The following is a 19,542-nucleotide window of genomic DNA, read 5'->3' as shown; positions in this document are numbered from 1 at the left end:
CCTTCAGTCTGCAGGTGTCCATCCCACTGACCATGCCTGGCATTGGGAGCAGGGCAGAGGAGGGCTTGGGGGTCTTATGGTTAATGAGCCTCTGGGGTTCAGTGCCAGCTGGGAGAACCTGCACCACCTGACCATGAGGCCCAGGGCGAATCACTTTGCCCGTGTGTCACCAGTAAAAGAAGGGTGAAGGCAGACTTGGGCAGGCAGGTCTTTAGGGGACTCAGTCTTCCTGAATTGTGTCCAGCCTGGTGACCTCTACAGGACACAGCATTTGGGAAGCTGTACGTGCTTGTGTGGCTTAGTACCTAGCAGGACATTGGGGCTGAGAGTTACCACAAGCACCTTTGTGTTTTCAAGGAAGCTGGGTCCTTGGTTCAGTCTGGGCCCTGAGCACTGAGTGGCACCCAGGCGAGAGGCAGAGCTGGAAGAATGGCCTTTGCATGGCCGGCATCCAACAAGAGAGAACCCGACAAAGTGCTCCACCTCTGTCTTAAAGAGGAGGGAAGGACACAATCAAAGCTTTCATTAACACTTCAAAGAGGTTAAAGGAGCACATTTGGCTCCCAATTACTGCCCTCCTGGTCCCCCAGCGTCTGGGAGAGAATCCCATTATCCTAATCCAGGGGGAAGGGGCCCAGGGCTTCTCCTGCTGGCTGGGAATTGTGAGCAGGCTCCCTGCTCTGGGGGTCCATTTCTGGATCCCTGGCCCCACCGTGCTAGTGATTCACCGTTGTTTTGAAAACTGTCATCTTCTCCAAGCTTTTCATATCCCCTCCCTGTTTCTTTCACCTGATTATTTTCTTGCCTGTTATTTTTTTTTTTTTCTCAGAAGTTAACACTCAAAGGCCTTGATTTCTAGAACTGATCCTGGATTTTACAGAAACAAAAACCAGTAGGCCCAAAACTTGGCTTCTTTATTCCTTAACTCACTTGTGGCCACTGGTTTGGGGCAATACCTCTGAGCCCAGGCCAGAAACCTCCCAAATAGGGGTTAGGGGTGGGGTATATGTGCTGGAATCTTGCCCTAATCCAGGGGATCGGAGAGCTCAGCACGTGAGCCACATGCCCTCTGCCCAGGAGATTTTAGTCCAGCGCTGCCCTTCTGAATAAGGAGACCAGGTGAGATGGGTCAGACCCTCCCACTCTGTCTCCACCTTCTGACTGCTTCTAGGGTCCCTTCACCTACTGAGGTTGCTGCGCCCAATTCAGCAGTTTTTCAGACTCTACAATCACATACATCCAGCACTCTGCTTTCCAGATATTATCTTTATCAATACAGTGGGGCCTTCCTAAAACGACTGACAGCTCCATGACCTTTATTTTCAGCCACAAACAGAACGGGATTTAAAAGATCTGTGTGTGTGTGCACACGCGCGCGGGCTTGAGTGCCTGCCACCTAAAGCACGCACTCCTAATGAAAAACAGGATAAATTACAGAGAATGGCAACGTAATGATTACAAAAAGCTATATGAGGCATAACCTATTAGTGAGCTACATTTTGTTCAAAACCGAGACACTCGGGCAGAATAACACGCCTTTGTGCGGAAGGCGCTCAGCTGTAGCTCTGACTAATAATACAGCCGAGGATCTGTTCACATTTTCCCCCTTTGTGCCTATTTTCATAAGCTAATAACTCAAGCACGAAATTGTTTCAGGCTGAAAGTGCTGCTAAGAGCACAGTGCACTGTGGGGAACAACTTTTTGTTGTTGTTGTTACTTAATTTAGTTTGGCTGTTTTTAAGTTAAAAGAGTGGAAGTGTGGCTGCGAGCTTTCTCTAGCAACGTGGTTTTGTTAAGCCCAAGAAAGTTTGGGATTTTGTGACACAAAGCAAATTTCTAATGACTACAGATAGGGGGGTTTCTCTTTGTACAGGTGTATTTTCTGTTTGGTATAAGTGGGGACTGTTGGGGGGAGGGAGATGCCATGGAATCAGAACGGTATTAATGACATCAGCCGAGACTCACCTGCCTTCAACCAGAAAACTCCTATCCCACCCGCAAGTCCGCAGGCTGGCTGAGCAAGCAGCGGCCTGCACACTGGGGTGGGGCGGGGAGGGGCAATGGAAGGACAGAGCCAAGACAAATGACAGTAATGCCTCTGGTTCCTAGAAGACTCCGGTTCCCTGAGCATTTTCCTGTCCACAGAACCAGAGAAAGTCCAACCGGAGGAGACCAGATTTCATACATGTCTTTAAAATCTTTTTTCTTCTTTTGTTGGGGCAGGAAACTTTGAAAGATACAGAGGGATACAGAGTCTAATATAACAAAATCCTCAAGTCCATGTTCCAGAATTAGCAAGTGTTAATGTTTTGTAATGAGGACTCCAAAGTTTTTTAAAGTAAAATAACTGAAACATTATTAATAAGGTGTACCCTTTCCTTTATTTCATAGAACACGCAAAGTGAGGAGCAGGAGGAGGAGGACTTGGCTGAGGTGTGCCGGCCGCAGCATCCTTTGTGAACCGGCTCCTTACAAGAAGCCCATCAGGAAGGTAAGACGAGCATCGATGTCCCACTTCACAGATGAAGAGCTCAGGCCCCATGGATGGGTGTGAGGGCCTCTCTGCTCTGGGCGCTGGGCTGGGCTCAGGGGACAGAACAGAGACAAAACCCCAAGGAGCCAGGATCCCAGCCTGAGGGAAGGGTGCAGAGAGAGCCTGGGGCCAGGGTCCGCTTCCCCAGGAGCCTGATGCAAAGGCAACCAGCAAACACTTGGGGAGACGTTCACAGATATCTGTGTATTTCGTGGGGTAGGTTTTAATTAATAAGTCAACCATGGACCACTGCCAAAGGAAAATATCCTGCCACCCAGTGAGACGATGTGATGATTTTCATTTTTATTAATGGATGGCTTCATTTATAAATCTTCGGCAAATCTCTTTTCTCCCCAAATGGCAGCTGAACCTGTTGAGAGTTTTTAAGAAGTGACATTGGACAAAGGCTGCGAGCGGTCCTTGGGAGCTTCTCTAAGCTGCTCAGGACACAGCTTGGCGGCTGCGTCTGTGCAGTCACCTCGGGGTTGGGGTTGCGTCCTGTCCCATAGAGTCTGTCGCGCTGGGAGACATCAGGAGCTATGGGGTCCCCCGCGGGAATCTCAGCAGGCAGGCTCCCAATTACCTGGCTCTGCAGATTGACGCCCCTCCCCCACCCACCCCTCCCCCATTCCTCCCCCCTCCCCCCTCTCCAGGGCTTCCAGGACGACCGCTCTGTTTACGCACCAACTGTGGGTTCAAAATAACAATAACTGGCACGTGCTTCCCGCGTTGATTGATTTTAGCTCTAGAAATTTTTCGCTGGTCATTTCAGATGGATTTAAACTCCTCGGCATTATTTTTCGGAGAAGTAAAAGGCAGCAGAGAAGAGCTGGCAGCCTGAGGTCGTCAGGGTCCCGGGCTCGGGAGCGCGGACGGTGACCGCGCGGTGCGCCCACCCGCGAGCCTCGCTCGGGAGGAACCGCGCGCCCCCCCTGCGCGCGCCCCAGGGCGCTGGGGTTTCACAGCCGGACGCGTGCGCGCCGCTCCCCCGGGCTGGACACCGAAAATACTTTGGGGAAAAGCGCCTCCTCCTTCAGGGAGTCCTCTCCTCGGAGGCGCAGCGAGGAGAACTTCCAAAGACAGAAAAACCGCAGGGTTCCCGGCACCAGGGCCTGCCCTTGATCAGCTGAGCGCAGGTCCTTCCTGCCTGGGCCCTAAACTTGACGAGCAGAAATGCGCCCTGGGCCAGACACCCAGGGCCCTATTCAGTCTTTAAAAAACCGTCTGGAAGAGTTGAGTTCATTCTGTCTCTCTTTGGTTTAGTTGGGCACGACCGATGTCGCCTGTGAAGACACGTAAGTCAACAGACAAGCCAACCTAACAGGGCTGGGCAGCCTGGAACACACCATGCCTGAGGCCTCCAAGAAAACACCGGAAAGCTGGGCGCTCAGCTAGACCGACTCCAGATTGCTGGAAGTGGCCCGTGTGGCAGGGGGAAGCTGGCTGGAATGTCCCCGAAAAGAAGAAATCCAGCAGGGAGGAAATTAACACTGTGATTCCTTGAATGGGGTTTGGAAGGATTTGGTTAAGGACAGCCCCACCGCTCCTCAACACCCATCAGCAGTGTGCGCGAGGAGGGTTCCCGGTGCGCCACATCTTCACCCAGGCTTACTGTGGTCAATCTTTTTATTGCACTCATGCTAATAGGTGCGTAATAGTATCTCCTTGCGATCAATTTGCGTCTCCCGAATGACTAATGATGAGCATCTTTGCCTACACTCGCTTGTCATTCGTATGCCTTCTTGGGTGATATGTCTGTTTAAATGCTTTGCCAATTTTTAAATTATTTTTTTTTAATTTATTTTTCAATTACAGTTGGCATACAATATATATTAGTTTCAGGTGTACAGCAATAGAGATTAGACATTTATGTACCTTACAGGTAAGGTATCCCCCAGTAAATCTAGTAATCTCACACCATGCATAGTAATTACAATATTACGGACTATATTCCCTATAATGTACTTACATCCCTATGACTTTTTATAACTCATTTTGTTCTTCTTAATCCCTTTCTTTGCCCATATTTTAATTGGTTGTTTGATTTCTTATTGAACTTTGGGAGTTCTTTATATATTGTGGATACAGGTCCCTTATTATATATATGATTTACAAATGTTACTCCCAGTTTATAAATTAATGTTTTCATTTTCTAACTGCCTTTTTTTTTTTTTTTTGAAGGAGTCCAGTGTATCAGTTTTTTATGGATTATGCTTTGGGTGTTGCATCTAAGAAATTTCTGCCTCGCCTGAGGTCACAAAGATTTTCTTCTATTTTCTTTTAGAAGCTGTAGATACTGTAAATCTATGATAATCCATTTTGAGTTAATGTTTGTATATGGTATGAGGTGTGGATTGAAGTTCACTTTTTGCCTATGGATATGCCAGCGTTCCCTAAACATTTGTTGAAAAGACTATCATTTCTCCACTGCCTTGCTTAGCACCTTTGTCAGAAATCAGTTGTCCATACATGAGCGGGTCTGCTTTTGGACTCTCGATTCTGAAGGTCCCTTGACATTTGTGCTTATCTTTACTCCACTGCCCCAATGACCGTAACTTTATAATGTGTTGAAATCAAGCAATGTTGGTTCTCCAACTTTGTTCTTTTGCTAAGTTTTTCTGATTATTCTAAGTCCTTTGCAAATTCCATAGGAGTTTTAGGGTAAAAACCCTGCTGAGATGTTGATCAGGCTTGCGTGGACTCTATAGTTCAATCTGGTAAGAATTTACACCTTAACAATACTGAGCCTTCTGACCCGTGAACACAGTACCTATCTATTCCGGTTCTCTTTAATTTCTCTCAGCAGTGTTTCATAATTTTCAATGTCTAAATCTCATCCATCTTTTGTCAGTTTCCCCAAAATATTTCACATTTTTTGATACTATTGTAAATGGCATTTTAAAAATTTCAATTTCCAATTGTTCATTGCAAGTATACAGAAATACAGTTGAATTTTATACATTAATCTTGTTTCCTGAATCTTTCCTAAAGTCACTTTTTTAGCCCTAGTAGCTTTGGCTCTATAGGATTTTCTACATAGACTCTCATGTTATCTGAAAGTGGACAGCTGCACCTCTCCACTTATAAGCTGGGCCTCTTTTCTTTCTAGTTCTCACTGCATTGCACTGGATAGAATCTTCAATGTGCAATGGGACCTGGAGGTTTTATGATCCTAGGAGCAAAGTATGCGGTCTTCTGTCATTAAGAATGATGTTAGCTGTAGGTTTTTAGTAGATGCTCCCTCCAGGTTGAGAAACTTCCCATCATTTCTTAGTTTGCTGAGAGCTCTTATCAGAAATATTTGTTGGATATTATCAAATGATTTTTCTGCACCTGTTGAGGCCACAGTTGACCTGTGTCATCATTTTACAAGTTTGAATGAAGTGTGGAACACGTGCCTCTTTTTATATCCCTTTAACCTCTCTGTTTATAATAATTGTCTTAGATATTTCTTCTATATACATTTAGAATCACATTAAAGAGTGTTACAGTTTTCGCCTCAACCACATCATAATGTAGAAAACTCAGGAGGAAAAGGGAAGTCTATCATATTTACCAATATTTTTGCTATTGTCTTCTTTCTTCCTTCCTGATGCTCTAGTAGTCTTTCTTTTATTGTTTCCTTTCTGTTTAGAAAACTTCCTTTAACCATTTCCATATAGTATGTCAGCCAGTGACAAATACTCTTAGTTTTTCTTTTTCTGAGAATGCCTCGATTTTCCTTTCAGCATTTAAATATACTCTGGCGCTGCCCTGGCCGGTGTGGCTCAGTGGTTAGAGCGTTTGCCCTCACACTGAAGGGTCGAGGGTTCGATTCCCGGTCAAGGGCACATACCTGGGTTGCAGGTTCGATCCCCGGCCCGGGTTGAGGTACTTGCGGGAGGCAAACGATCAATGTGTCCAATGTCTCACATGGATGTTTCTCTGGCCTCTCCAGTTTCTAATGACAATGTGCTGTCATTCACACCCCTGCCCGCCATAGGTAAAGTATCATTTCTCTCTGTTTTCAATAGATGTTTTTTCTCTTTGTTTTTCAGAAGCTTGACTATGCTGTGTCTTGATATGCATTTCTTTGTGGTTATTCTGCGTGAGGTGAGGTTTGCTCAGCTTCTTAAATCTTCGAGTTTATGTTTTTTGCCAAATTTGGGACGTCGTAAGTCATTATTTAATGTCAGTACTTGTCTAGTTCTGCCCTCTTTCTTTCCCTCTCTTTCCTGAGCTCCAGTGTCACAGAAGTTAGGTCTTTCATCATAGCCTCCCCCGCTCCATCCCCGAGGCTCTGTGTCTGTTTTTTCCGCCGTTTTCTCCTCTCGGTGTCGTGTACATCGATGTTGAATACGGTCCTGTCTTGCAGCTCACTGCATCCCCTCTGCTCTGCTGGTCAGTGAGTCTCAGCCCCCTGCTCCGTGTCCTCAGACCCCAGCCTGGTGGGAGAAGTCAGAAGATGGGGAAGGAGTGAAATTGGTGGTGGGACGCCCAGCACTGTCCCCTCCACCTTATCGAGTCTGCCACCACAGGCCCTGGCTGAGCTGCCCCCGGGCACACTCTGGCTGTTTCTGTTTTATCTGCTTTATCTCTCGCTCTGCCCTGTCTCCCAGGGTGAGAGCGAGGCTGGAGGGGAGTTCCCAGCGGCCTGGCTGATCCCAACGCCCTTGCTTTTAGCCACCATGGTTTATTGTTTACGCAGTTCTGCGTAGAGGGAACGAGTGCCCTTTGGAGATAGGAGTTTGCAGAGATCAGAAGGGGGATCTAGAAAAAAAGCTAGAGGTGGTTTCCCCGGAACGGGTGGGGTGGCCCTGGACCTGCAGAGCTCTGAGACGAGCCTCCCTGGGTGGGAGGGAGAGAATGGTGGGCTTGATGGGAAGGAGCTGGGATTTGGGGATTAGAAAAACCTGAGTTCAAACCCAGACGCCACTCTAACCCTACAGGGGGAGCTTGGGGAGTTGTTGAAGCGCTCCAGCTTCCTCTCCACATCTGTGCAATGGGGTAGCAATGGTGGCTCCCTGGAAGGTTGCGGGTGGGTACACTGAGGTTATGCATGTGAAGCGCTCAGATGGAGCCCGGCTCACAGTTAAGTGTGCCACCCACGCAGGCTGTTGTTTCATTTGCTATTGTTCTGAAAATCAGCGGGCACTGCAGACCCAGCATCTTGACATGAGTAGAGGGACCACAGTGTGGCAGGCAGCCCAGTTTATCCAGAATGGGGAGGCCTGGCAGAGCCCAGGACCTCGCAAGAGGATGTTTGCAGGGACCTGGGCTTCCTCCTCTGGGGACTGAGCGACCTCTGGGGTGCCTTCCAACCTGGAGAGGTCACTCCAAGCCCCTGCTCCAGTAGCAGCAGTGGCTCCAGCCAGGGAGGGAGCAGTAGCTTCCAGCTGTCGTCCCTGGGAGTGTGCTTATCCGCCCAGACAGAAGTGGAGAATTGAGAAGGGAGGCAGGCGGGTTTTACAAACACTGGCCTGTGAGCTCCTGTGCGCTTGCCGTGGACACCAGGCCAAGGCCCCGGACGCTGGTTGTGGTGCACTGCACACTCGCTGCACCAATGAGATGGCTTTTGCAAACTTATTATAAACAGATTGCATTTCTTATCCTAATGTGGCTGTTGGCTACCTGCCCACAAATTTTAGCCTTCAGGAGAAAAACAATTGCTTGAGCTGGGTGTTCAGTACTTTTACTTTCCATACAAGACTCAGGACTCCTTCCAGTTTCCCTTCACCCCCAGTACACACACACACACACACACACACACACACTCGCCTTCATATGCATATGCCAGTGTGGGTCCACTGAGCCCCTTTCTGATGTTCTTTCCACCCACCTATGTATGTTGGGGTGCAGTACCTCCTACAAGACTGGCAATATTTTGGCTTTTCAGAAAATGTCCTGTGGGTGCCACCATACATTTCACATTTAACAAAGTCACCCTGGCTTCTGCTTCCAAACTCTCTTCCCCTCAGAAAAATACTTTAATAATCCCCCGACTTCCAGGCCCCCCCCGCCCCCATGTTTATAGTCCCTCCCTCTATGTATCTTTATCTGTTTCCCTCTCGCTCTCTCTCTCCTCCTTTCTTTTAGAAAGTCCTCCCCTTTTTGCCCTTAACCAGAAATGCCAGCAGCTGTGCTTCCTGCCCAGTGTGGGCCTACAGAATCCTTCCTCTGAGCCAGGGAGGTGGGCACAGAATGAATGCCCAGAGGGGCCCAACATCAAAAGCACGGAAACAGCTCTGCTTCCCTACCCACTGACAGGTTGGCCACATCTCCATCTCGCGGGGCACTCTCTTCCCAAGGAGCCAGCCCTCTTTGCCACGCTAGGCACCAGCTGCTTTGATCTCACGTGGCAGGGGGCCATTTTCTCTAGGTCTTTCCTTGGTAAAAAGTCCAATAAGCGGCGAGTTTTGCAAGGGGATTCAAGTCAGACCTCGGAGCAGATGTGCGCAGCTGCTGGGGAGGGCGGTGCCTTCACATGACTGGTGTCCATGTGTACAGGGTGCACACACATGCACATTCACATGTGTACAACTATAGCACATGTGCAGTCACACATGTGTACACACAGGCACACTCATACACATGTACAGCCACAGCATTTGTGCACACTCACACATGCACAATCAGTACAGCCTGTGTGCATGCCTTCACGCAGCACATAGACACGTGTGTCACCACAGCATGTACGCGTGCACATGCACACGCTCACACACAGGTAAGCTCATCCACAGAGGAGTTGCTTCAGGGCTCTCAATTAGCACTTTGTGGGCCCGTCTAAACATAGTCTCTGCCGGGCCATTTGTCAGAGCAGCCCGTCTGTGCCGTGTTCACACAGGCCAGGGCCACCCCTCTGCGGGAACGCACCTGCCAGCCAGCCTCTGGCGGGACCTAACGGAGGCCTAGGGGCCGGTACAGTCTCCGGTGCCTGCGCGCCCGGAACTCACCCCTAACATCCACAGGCGGTCGGATGGCTCTTGAGTGCCAAGATGACTATATTTGGTCATATAAAGGGCGGCAGACTGTGCCATAGTTTATTTAACTGGTTGCAGAACATTAGATATTTGTGTTGCATCCTGCCTTTGGCAAATACAAACGACGCCGCTTGAACATTTTTATATGTTTAGGCAAAGTCCCAGGTAAAGGGATAAAATGTGTTTGTGGTTTTGAGAGATGTTGACAAATTGCCCTCCATCAAAACGGTGCTCTTCTACAAACACCCAGGATGAATAAAAGATCCTGGTTCCAAACATCTTTTTGAACATGTCATGTGATCACAGTGGGACTGTCTGAAAGATGTGAAATGGACCCTGGTGTAAATTAAATTGCCTTTCTCTTTTCATGGATGGTGTGGAGCATTTCCTCAAATGCTCAGGCCCCTCATAATCTCATTCCTGTGTCTCCTGGTTCCCATCCTTTCCCATTTTCTAATGGTTGTTGGACTTTCATTGATTTCTAGGAGTCTTTATATATTAGGGCTATTTGCACTTTGTGGTTTTGATTAAAATAGTTTTTCTCAGTTTGACATTTGCATTTTGAGTTTTTTGATGGCCGGTTTGGTGTGCAGAGAAAGTGTGATTGTTATGTAGTCATTTCCAACAACTGTTTTCCCCTTTTGGTTTTATAGTTTGTGTTTATGCCAATAAAGGCATTCCTCCCTCTGAAATGAAAAAGGAATGATTATTCTCTTTTAGGACTTTCATGGTCTTATTTTTATATTTAAATATTTGAGCTATGTAGATTTTGTTCGGATATATAACTGGAGTATAGATTCACCTTTTATTTTCAGATGGCTGCCCCTCCTATTGTCCCAACACTATTTCCTGAATGACCCTCTCTCCCTGCTGATGTGAAATGCCACCTTGATCCCCTCACCGAAGCATGGCTGGAATGTGGCCTTCTCTGGGGTTTCCACTCAAGAGGAGCAGAAGTGCTTTTAAATGGGCCACGTATATGCATTGCTCAGGGCTTCAGACCAGGAGACATCCTCAAAGGCGTTCCTTTCTATCTATGGTTTAAAATATGGAGAAAATGTTCTTCATTTTTTAAATATAACCTTCCTGTTTCCTTAACCTCCCATTCCATCCCATTTTCAACCTTCTACCATCATCCCCACCTCCCCTTACAGGGAGACCTAGTGGTTTGAAGGTGAGCAGTTAAAAGTCCAGATGTCAGGGCTGTGAGGAAAGAAGCTAACTCGGAGTAGCTAAGAAAGACATTTACTGGCCAACACCTGCACCGGCCAAATCAGTGACACTCAAAGGGCTGGGTCTCAGTCACTCACCATTCTGCTCCACCTCCTTGCCTCCAGTGCTCCTAGTGGGGCCTCTGCTACAGGTGGCTGTGAGGTGGCTGCAAGCTCCTCAGCTCACAGCCTGCCCCCTCAGCAGCCCAGGTGACAGACAGCCACATAGGCTCACCTGCAATATTTTCCTCACAGGCACTTGACTGTGGTCCCCCTCAACGATGCTGAATCAGCTCCCACTTGGAAACCCGCCCCCTGCACTCAGACCTGATGCCTTCTTCCTTTGAGCCAGCTTTTAAGAGCTAGTCCACTGAGAAGGTAGTGAAATTTCACTGAGCTCTGGTGAAGCAACTTCTGAGTGTATTTGGTCTCTGCTACAGGGTGGCACAGAGCCGCAGGGTGGAAGGGCTCAGAAAGAAACCCAGTGTCCACTTTTCTGTGTAAGGTAGAATATCCCCAAGGATGGTGTTAACCCCCCTTCCAGCCCTGAGTCTGTTGATGGTTACACTGGCTACTCCACTTTGTCCCAGGATTGATCATTTTACTGGTTTTCATCCTAAAGAGAAAAAAAGAAAGAAATTATCAAATCCAGACTCATGCAGAGCCAGAGCCTCTCCATGGAGCCCCCAGAAGAGGGGGGTCCATGCCTGTATCCTAGGCCAAAATGCCCACCAGCAGTGGGGAGGGTCTCCCCAAGCGCCCAAGTGTGGCCTAAGTTCCTGAGGACTTAAGAGTCTCTATCTCTTTCCCTAGAAGATGCATCACGGAGCAGCCGGCGATGTGGTGTTCCAGAGGAAAACTCAGGACACACCCTGATGTGACATCCATGGAATATGTGCAGACAGATGTCACGGCCCCCACAAAAGCTTCTTCTCCTGCAAGACACACACCATCATCTTCTCCAACTGTTTCATGTGGTTTGAGGTTTCCAGCAATGAAACGTGCCAGGTCATACTCTCAGGACAACATACCAGGTATTTTTCTCTATTTCACTTGGTTAAGTCTCAGCATCATTTTTTTGCTTTTTTTTTTTTTTTTTTTTTTTGTCCTTATGGCTTTCGTTTTTCTTTAAAAAAAAAAAAAAAAAAAAATCACCCATAAGCTCATCACCTAGAGATAATCACTAGAAAGAAAAATTTTAAAATTAGCCTTTTTTCTGTATATGTGTGTATTTCCCTTTGCAATATTGGGATCATGATCTCTAGAGCAGTTTTCGTCAGGAAATAATCTTCTACACATGCTTAATGTCTGTGATGTTTCGTCTTATCCATGTATCATGATTTATTATTGGACATCCCTGAGGTCACCAGTGACCACCCTTCATGGCCACATTGGTCTTTTCTGAGGTATATTCTCTCTTTGTCCCTCACTGGGCTTAGTCCCTATTATATAAGCAGAATTTGGGGTTCCCCCATCACTTTTCTCACTTGGGATCTTTGTGCACTTGAGCCCCAGACGTTCAGGTGAACATAAGGAGACTGTGCCCAATCTTTCTGGGCCTCAGTTTGTTCTTGTCAAACTGGGCATAACAGTAGCACTTACTTCCTGGAGTTGTTATCAAGGAAATAGTGCATCGTTATGATTAATATCAGTATTATTATCTACCTATTGTTGGAACCCTTTCTGGTTGCAAGTGATAGAAACCCAACTCAAACTGGCTTAAACACAAAAAGAGAATCTATTGGCTCAGAGAATTTTCCCCGAGGGCTGGCTGCCAAGCAAAAGCCAAAAGTCAGTCTTTCAGGCACTGACGGGTTCAGAGCTCTGTCAGTGTCCCCAAGACTCAGGTCTCCATCTGGCTCCACTGCTGCTTCAAGTGGAAGCAAGATGATGGTGGCAGCACTCATCCCGTGCCCTCAGCCCCCCAGCCTGGCAGAACCGTGGTGAGGAGGCAGACCACAGAGCATGGCCTTGGCTCCCATCTCTGGGAACTGGCACCGGGCACAGGTAAGGGGGAGCCCCACTCTGAATTTGGGAGATTTTCTTTCCCTAAGAGAAGAGCTCATGAAGTGTGCTTCAGTGGTTGAGCATCGACCCATGTACCAAGAGGTCACCAGTTCGATTCCCGGTCAAGGGCACATGCCCAGGTTGCAGGCTCAGTCCCCAGTAGGGGGCGTGCAGGAGGCTGCCGACTGATGTTGATATTTCTCTCTCTCTCTCCCTCTCCCTTCCTCTCTCTTAAAAATCAGTAAAAACATATTTTTTTAAAAAAAGAGGAAAGCTCATAGCCTTTCTGACTGGAAGTGACGTCATTGATGCTCCTGGGCATGGCCTCCACTCTGCAGGTCTTTCCAGCAAGACAGACCCCAGCAGTGTGGAGATGGAGGAGCCGGAGCCTCATCCGCAGGTCCAGACAGTCCCGGCCTTGACTCTTATCTGACATCCGCTAGACGCCTTCCTGTGCTCCCCTCAGCAGGGTCCTGAAGGCTGGTAGTTAACTGTCTTTACCCTTTGACCCTACCTGGCCTCCTAGACGAGTTTCCCACACTTGGTGACAGGCCTTGGCGTCACCCTTCCACTCTGCCAAGCAGGCCTGCTGGATTGAATTTGATGTTTGTTTCTTTTTCTCTGAGATGGACACGTGCCCTGTCCTGATACAGGTCTGGTCACTCAGTGTGGTTGTGGGTTGTCACTTCTGTCACATTCGGTGCCAGAAACTATATTTTTAGTGGCCTAGAATCCACGGCTCCTTCCTTTTTGCAACTGGATGTCCCCTTACGGCATGGCCTCGACCATCATGCAGTCTTCACAGGATGGGAATCCGGGTGCTGTGCCCCTGCGTGGGAGTGGAAAGGTGGCCACACTGTTCCCCTGCCCAGAGCAGTCCCAAGCTGAGCTGAGTCCAGCAGCCTCAGAAGCAGTGAGGCAGTTTTCATTCCCCACCAGGGCACCTGACAGTCCAAGAACTCCTGCCTGGGGTCGAACCTGCTTCTCCAGCTCAGAATCCGGCTCGCCCATGGACTCCGCGAGCACCTCTGTAGCTTCCAGTGCACGCCCTCCCCTTTGGCCTGAGTCAGCAAGAGTCATTTCTTTCACTGTCCAGAGCCCTGGCTGATGTTCTTATGCTGTGCAGCAGCTTCTCTGGTTTTATAGATTTACTTGGGCTCCTTTCTTTCTCCCTCTGAAGTTTCCATTTAAATCTTTTCTGCTCACACTGGCAAGTCTCCTGCAGCATGTTCTTCTTGGATTTGGCTAGTACCTCCTCAAACTGCCAGGACCCCACTGTGCAGGGATGGATCAGGGCTATGGTCCAGGAGACACAGCGCTCCACGCTGACACCATCCACACGCCCAGATGCTCCCTCTCTGCACTTCTCTCCTCCTTTCTCTTCCGAAGCTACAAATCTCAAGTGAAAGAAGGCATGAAAGCACCACACATAACGCCAGTTCCTTCCACACACACACACACACGGAACTTCAAAGTGAATAGAAAATTATTGGATTTAGACTCATCACACCTGGAAGAAAACTTAGAACCCATCACAGGCCTTTGCTCAGTGCCATCGCCGATGACTGGTTGTGGCTGACTGGGCTTCCCACCTGGGAGCTGGGAGAGGTGCTGCGAGGTCCTCACAATGTGTGCACGGACGTGGGAGGGAGTCAGCAGCAGAGGAGCGGATTACTGCACTCCGGGGCCTGCTCCGTGTTAGCAAATGAGGAAACTGTCACACACCTATCAAGCTGTCTAAAGCTATTTAGAAACACAGGACAGATTTGGGGATAGAATCTACGTTGCTAGCATCTAAGTTGTCACGCCTTTCCTATCAATGACAGTGACTTCTCCTCCGTGCTGGAGTTCCTCCAAGTCCACCTGCTGATGGCAGGCAAGCTTCCCATCCCCATGCTGATTCTGTGCCCACCCACCTGTGTACATGACTGCAGGGCCTCAAAGGGCGATAACTGGTGCCTGGGGACCAGGGTAACACTCCCGGGGGGACATTCAGAATCAGTGCTGATGTCTCGGGGCGAGAGGTGGTGTGGAGCCCAGGAAAACATCCTGGGCGCACTGGCTTGGAGCTGGGGGTTCAGAAGGCACCCTGAGAGCTCCCTTGGGGTTTAGACTTTTCATTAGACTGCAGTTGAAAAACTCCAGAAACTGCTTTCTCAAATAGAATCCAAGGGGGGAGAAGACAAAGAGCAGGGGAACCTCCCCAAAATGCTAAACTCATCACACTTAAGATGGGAAGCTGGGTCCAAATCCAGGCCTGGCATGACTCCTTAGGGCCGCTGCGGGAAGATGGGGACCAAATGTCCTCACCCTTCCTGCAAAAACCAGCTCCTTATTTCCAAATCCATCCCATCAAGGGCAGAGCCTTCAGAAAAGCCGGAGTGCACACACACGCAGGATTAGAGGGGGAGCCGCTCACCTCACCAACGCGAGCACCCGGCAAAGCAGCTCGGGGGACGGGGTGGCTGCCAGCAAACACTCCGCAAGGCCAGCGCAGGTCCCCCATAAGGGACAGACGACTGCTGCTTTGGGGGAGGGAGTGCATGTGGATCGGGACCCATTTTCAAGAGCGTCCTCAGTGGCCTTAGCAGTGGGACAGCATCCTGTTTTATTAAAAGCCAGTTGCTGGCAGGAAAGCTGTCTGCCTGCTGTGCGGGCAGGGGCCCAACAGTGCTGCGGGCAATTCCAAGCCAGCACTTCGAGCTGACATCAAACCAGGAAAGAACACGGCTGCTTTTTAGCTGATGAAGCAGTACTTTTTCTTACTTTTCTTTCTTTCTTTTTTTTTTTTTTTAACAGTTCTCTTGCCTGGTTCCACTGTGGACATTTTGTGTGTGCGGGCATGCATGCGAAATTCTCTGCCGGCTGCCTCTGCGGTTAACAACCTCCGCTCCCCACCCCCTTCACCCCCTCCCCCGCCCCTGCTCCTTGGCCTCCCCAACCCTCAGGCCCCAGCCCAGTCCCCCCTCCCCCCACCCCCACCCCGCCCAGACAGGGGAGCAGAGGGAGCCCAGACTGTGGCCTGAGGTTATTTAATGGGTGGGGGTGGGGAGGGAAGAGAAATTGCTTTGTTTATCTTCTGAGTCTGGAAACTACAAAATTCATCTGTTTCCAAGGAAGCCTTCATTTGTCGGTTTCCAAAAATAAAAAAATTAAAAGGAGGTTCGCTTCAAAGAAACTAGGAGAAAGCTGTTGTCTTTGTGAGCAGATTGGTTTAGTATTGTTCTGTTTCGTTTTTTTTAGCATTAGGTTTGTTAAAGGTAGGCAAAGACTGGTACTTTTTTCCATGTGTGTATTACATTCTCCGTTCAACCTCTGTTGTCTTATCAGTGAAGGGGACAGATATTTTAAGAGATGGATAGGATAAGTTCTTGGCTCTGCTCCGTTCACACATGTCTATGGGAAATTGAGGTTTTGTGTAAACTTTTATAATCGCGTTTTCTGCCGAGGTTATAAGCTGACTTTGGGAGTCTTCCATTTATGTTGTAAATTAAAATCACTCAAATTGTCACACTTTCTGAAATTAAAAAAAAAAAAAAAAAAGTGTGCTTCAATACAGAATTTTTAAATAATTTTAAAAGCAGTCTTAATAGGCTGGTTGGCTGTACATGATTTCTCTGGGTTTTTTGAAAACTTGGAGTGAACAGGGCCCGTATCAAATACAGCATGTTAATTTATTGGCTGCTTTCTACCCCTGCACTCAAACAATAAACGTTTCATGGAGTGCCAGAAGAGGGTATATGTTTTGAAAAAAAATTTTTTTAATGGAATCAGTGGAGATAAAGGGATTTCAGAAAAACAAACAAACAAACAAAAATGTACTTGAACACATGTCATTTCCCATGCGAACATTCAATTTTATCATCAAGATATAAATATTTCATTTTAAAAGCATCTTATTTACCACATTATATGAATCATTGTACTCATCTAAACCTAAAATCAGGTAAATTAACGATTTTTGTTATGTACGTTAATGTTTTATGCATTCATTTTATAGTTTTTAAAATCTTGGGGAAAGGTAATACATGGCACTGAAAAAAGAGTGACATAAATCATGCTAAATCCAGTCTCTTTTTTCTTAAACTCTATGTCTTTAAGGTAAAAGATATTCAAACTATTGGATATTTTTTTCTCTCCACTCTCTGGTTACTTAAGAGAAACCAGAGGATTATCTTTATGGTGAGGGAAGGGCTATAGAAGGCAGTATTTTTTTTTTAAAGGAGTTTCAGGGTTCTATTAGTTGGCACAGTATTCTGCCCATTGTGTCTTTGCTGGTAAATTTAAAACATTAGCTGCAAGTTTTAATAGTGAACTTTCCCATGCGCCCCCTGGGCCTAAAAAGCCCATCCTGTATTGTTGGGCAAAGGCCCAAGATGAGAAACAAGTAAAACACAGAGATAGGCGGTCTTTCCTCCTGCAGCTAAACATCTGTAATTAAGAAAGCTCCAGAACGTCCATGGTAGGGAATCTATTTCTAAATAAATGTAGTCGTAGTGTTTTTGCACCAAAGGAAAACCTCTTCATTCCAGGTTCTGGGTGAGGGATGGGAAGAACTGAAGGAAACCCATTCTCTGTGTTACAGACAAGTATTTACATTGCTAATTAACTTTTGGTCCAAGAAAGAAGTGATAACCTGTTTGGGTTTTCAGAAGGAATCCAATATTCTGTTGATGAAACACAAACCAGGCGCAGAATTGGGACTGCAGTATTAAATAATGCAGTTGATTCCTTCCAAGAAAACAGAGGGTGGCTTTGGTCACACGAAGCACCACTGATAGTATTTTCTTCTGCTTTCTGGAAAATCAACCAGGAAAGAAACTGTTAGCATAGGTAGCTAGATATTAGTAAAGAAAGGGAGCAAAGGGAATCAGACATTATTAAGCCTAATAAACTAGGGAGCTGAATTGATCGGACAATAAGCCTGCTTCATGAGGAAGCTACAACTTCACACACTCCCCAGGGGACTGCTATACTCTTGCCCTCACCCCAGGGATGTAACCCCCAAAGCAGGCAGGAAGGATCATTACCAGGCATTCGGAGGGAGGGAGAGAACAATAAAGGGGAAATTCCTCTGCTGGGCGCATGCCGGGTAGAAGCCAAGGTGGTGCAGGTGCAGGTGTTTCCACTATGAGGCATGTGCAGTAGGAGCCAAGAGGACAACCATAAAGGCCTGTCCTTCTAGCTTGGGAAATGGATCAGATTGGATGAGGGACACAGAACCTCAGAAGATCTAGGAAATGGGTTGGGTAGAGGGAGGAACCAGCCCCAGCCCTCGAAGGATTGGGAGGTTGATTGCTTATTTTGAAAAAGTGCATGGTCCTTCCCAAGTCCGAGCCAATGTAATCAGCCTAACAAAGGCGACTTCTCTGTCTTTCTCACACACCCTGTTTGTTTTCATGTTCTCTCTCCTTAGCAGCCATGCGGCCCTAGCAGCCTCACAGCCGCCAAGTACAGGCTCAAGCCTGGGTACAGCAGCACAGGGCTGGCTGAAGTGCAGCCAGAAACAGAAGCTAAGCTAGCTGCATGGGGACAGAGGCTGAACTGGACTATGCTTTGACTTGGACTGGACAAATGGCACAGAATTTTTGGACACTGGCCTTTGTTCTGGGTTTGATGAAGACAAGGCTGGACTTTTTCCACAGCCAGATGGACAGAGGTGAGACACTGGCAACATGGGGGCAGCCTTCCATTTCAACCCCAATAAATCTTACCTCCTGTACATGGGTCCCTGGAATGCTTTCTGTGCGACTGTGTGAAAGAGGCCCGTTTCCACAGGTAACAAAACTATGTCTGAAACATTTAAAAAATACTCTGTCCTGGCCTCTGGTTCTGGAACTAGGTGCTGTGCACTCACTTTTCCCTATTTCATTTCTGGAAATACAACTCAATACCCTGGAAACTATCCAACAGACAATGATAAAAATAACTCTGAAAGTTGGGGGAAAGAAGGAAACTTGAGAAACAACAATTTGTTGAGTTTCCTGAGTTTTTTAAATTTCCCATGTACCCTGACCTAGGCACAAGAGAAAATTGCAACTTAGAAGCACCAAAAGGCACAGACCAAAAAACAAAAACAGAAAACCCCAAAGTCAAGAATATCCAGCTCTCTCTGGCCAAAGTCTGGGAAAGGGGAAGCCCAACATAGATAGAAGTTCCAGTCCCCACTTTACAGCCCAGGCAGTTGACAGCAGCAAAGCTGCGGCAGTTCTGACTCCTGGTGCAAACTGATATACCAGTGGGCCGTCTCATCTAATGCACCCACAGCCACAGCAGCAGCAAAGCCCTGTGTCTCCTTGGTCTCTGCCCAGTGGCATAAGGAGACCCAGGCCCACCAGCTTCTTTCCCACTCCCAAAGGTTGCTTAGATCCAGACTCTTCAAATATAGTAATCATTAACAAAACAACACAAAGTGATATATTTGAAAAAATTAAATCAAAATGGAACTCTAAAAATCATTCACATCACTCACAGTAAGTCAATAAAAAGGAAACAGAAGAATGATAAACAGAAGGAACAAACAGAAAACAAATAATAAAATGTCAGACTTATCCCTAATAAATCTATAATTACCTTAAATGTAAATGGTCTAAATACACCAATTAAAAGGCAGAGATTGGCAGAGTGGTTTAAAAAACATAACCCCAAACCCACTTCATATTCAATGACACAAGTAGGCTGAATGCAAAAGAAAGAAAAAAGATACCATGTAAGCATTAATCAAAAAGAAACTTGAGTGTCTATGTTAATATCAGATAAAGAAGAATTTGGAGCAAGAAAGTTACCACGGGCAAGGAGGGAACTTACATAATGACAAAAAGGATTAATCTA

At 47.2% G+C, this 19,542-nt stretch overlaps 1 long non-coding RNA gene across 2 annotated transcripts in view; it reads left to right on the top strand.

Moving 5' to 3' along the window:
• Nucleotides 1–18,433, top strand: part of LOC308566324 — a 119,732-nt gene extending 101,299 nt beyond the window's left edge. Inside the window, exons 2-6 of one of the 2 annotated variants that reach the window (XR_014000142.1) lie at nt 2,393–2,492; nt 3,798–4,181; nt 10,960–11,082; nt 11,518–11,738; nt 18,128–18,433. This is a non-coding gene — a long non-coding RNA (uncharacterized lncRNA). The remainder of the gene's footprint in view (nt 1–2,392; nt 2,493–3,797; nt 4,182–10,959; nt 11,083–11,517; nt 11,739–18,127) is intronic. The other variant, XR_014000143.1, reaches the window with a different exon arrangement.
• The last annotated feature ends 1,109 nt before the right edge of the window (nt 18,434–19,542 follow it).

Source organism: Miniopterus schreibersii, assembly GCF_964146895.1.
Source record: "Miniopterus schreibersii genome assembly, chromosome: 13".
In the NCBI taxonomy this organism is placed as follows: domain Eukaryota; kingdom Metazoa; phylum Chordata; class Mammalia; order Chiroptera; family Miniopteridae; genus Miniopterus; species Miniopterus schreibersii.
This window is presented reverse-complemented; position numbering and strand designations above follow the sequence as displayed.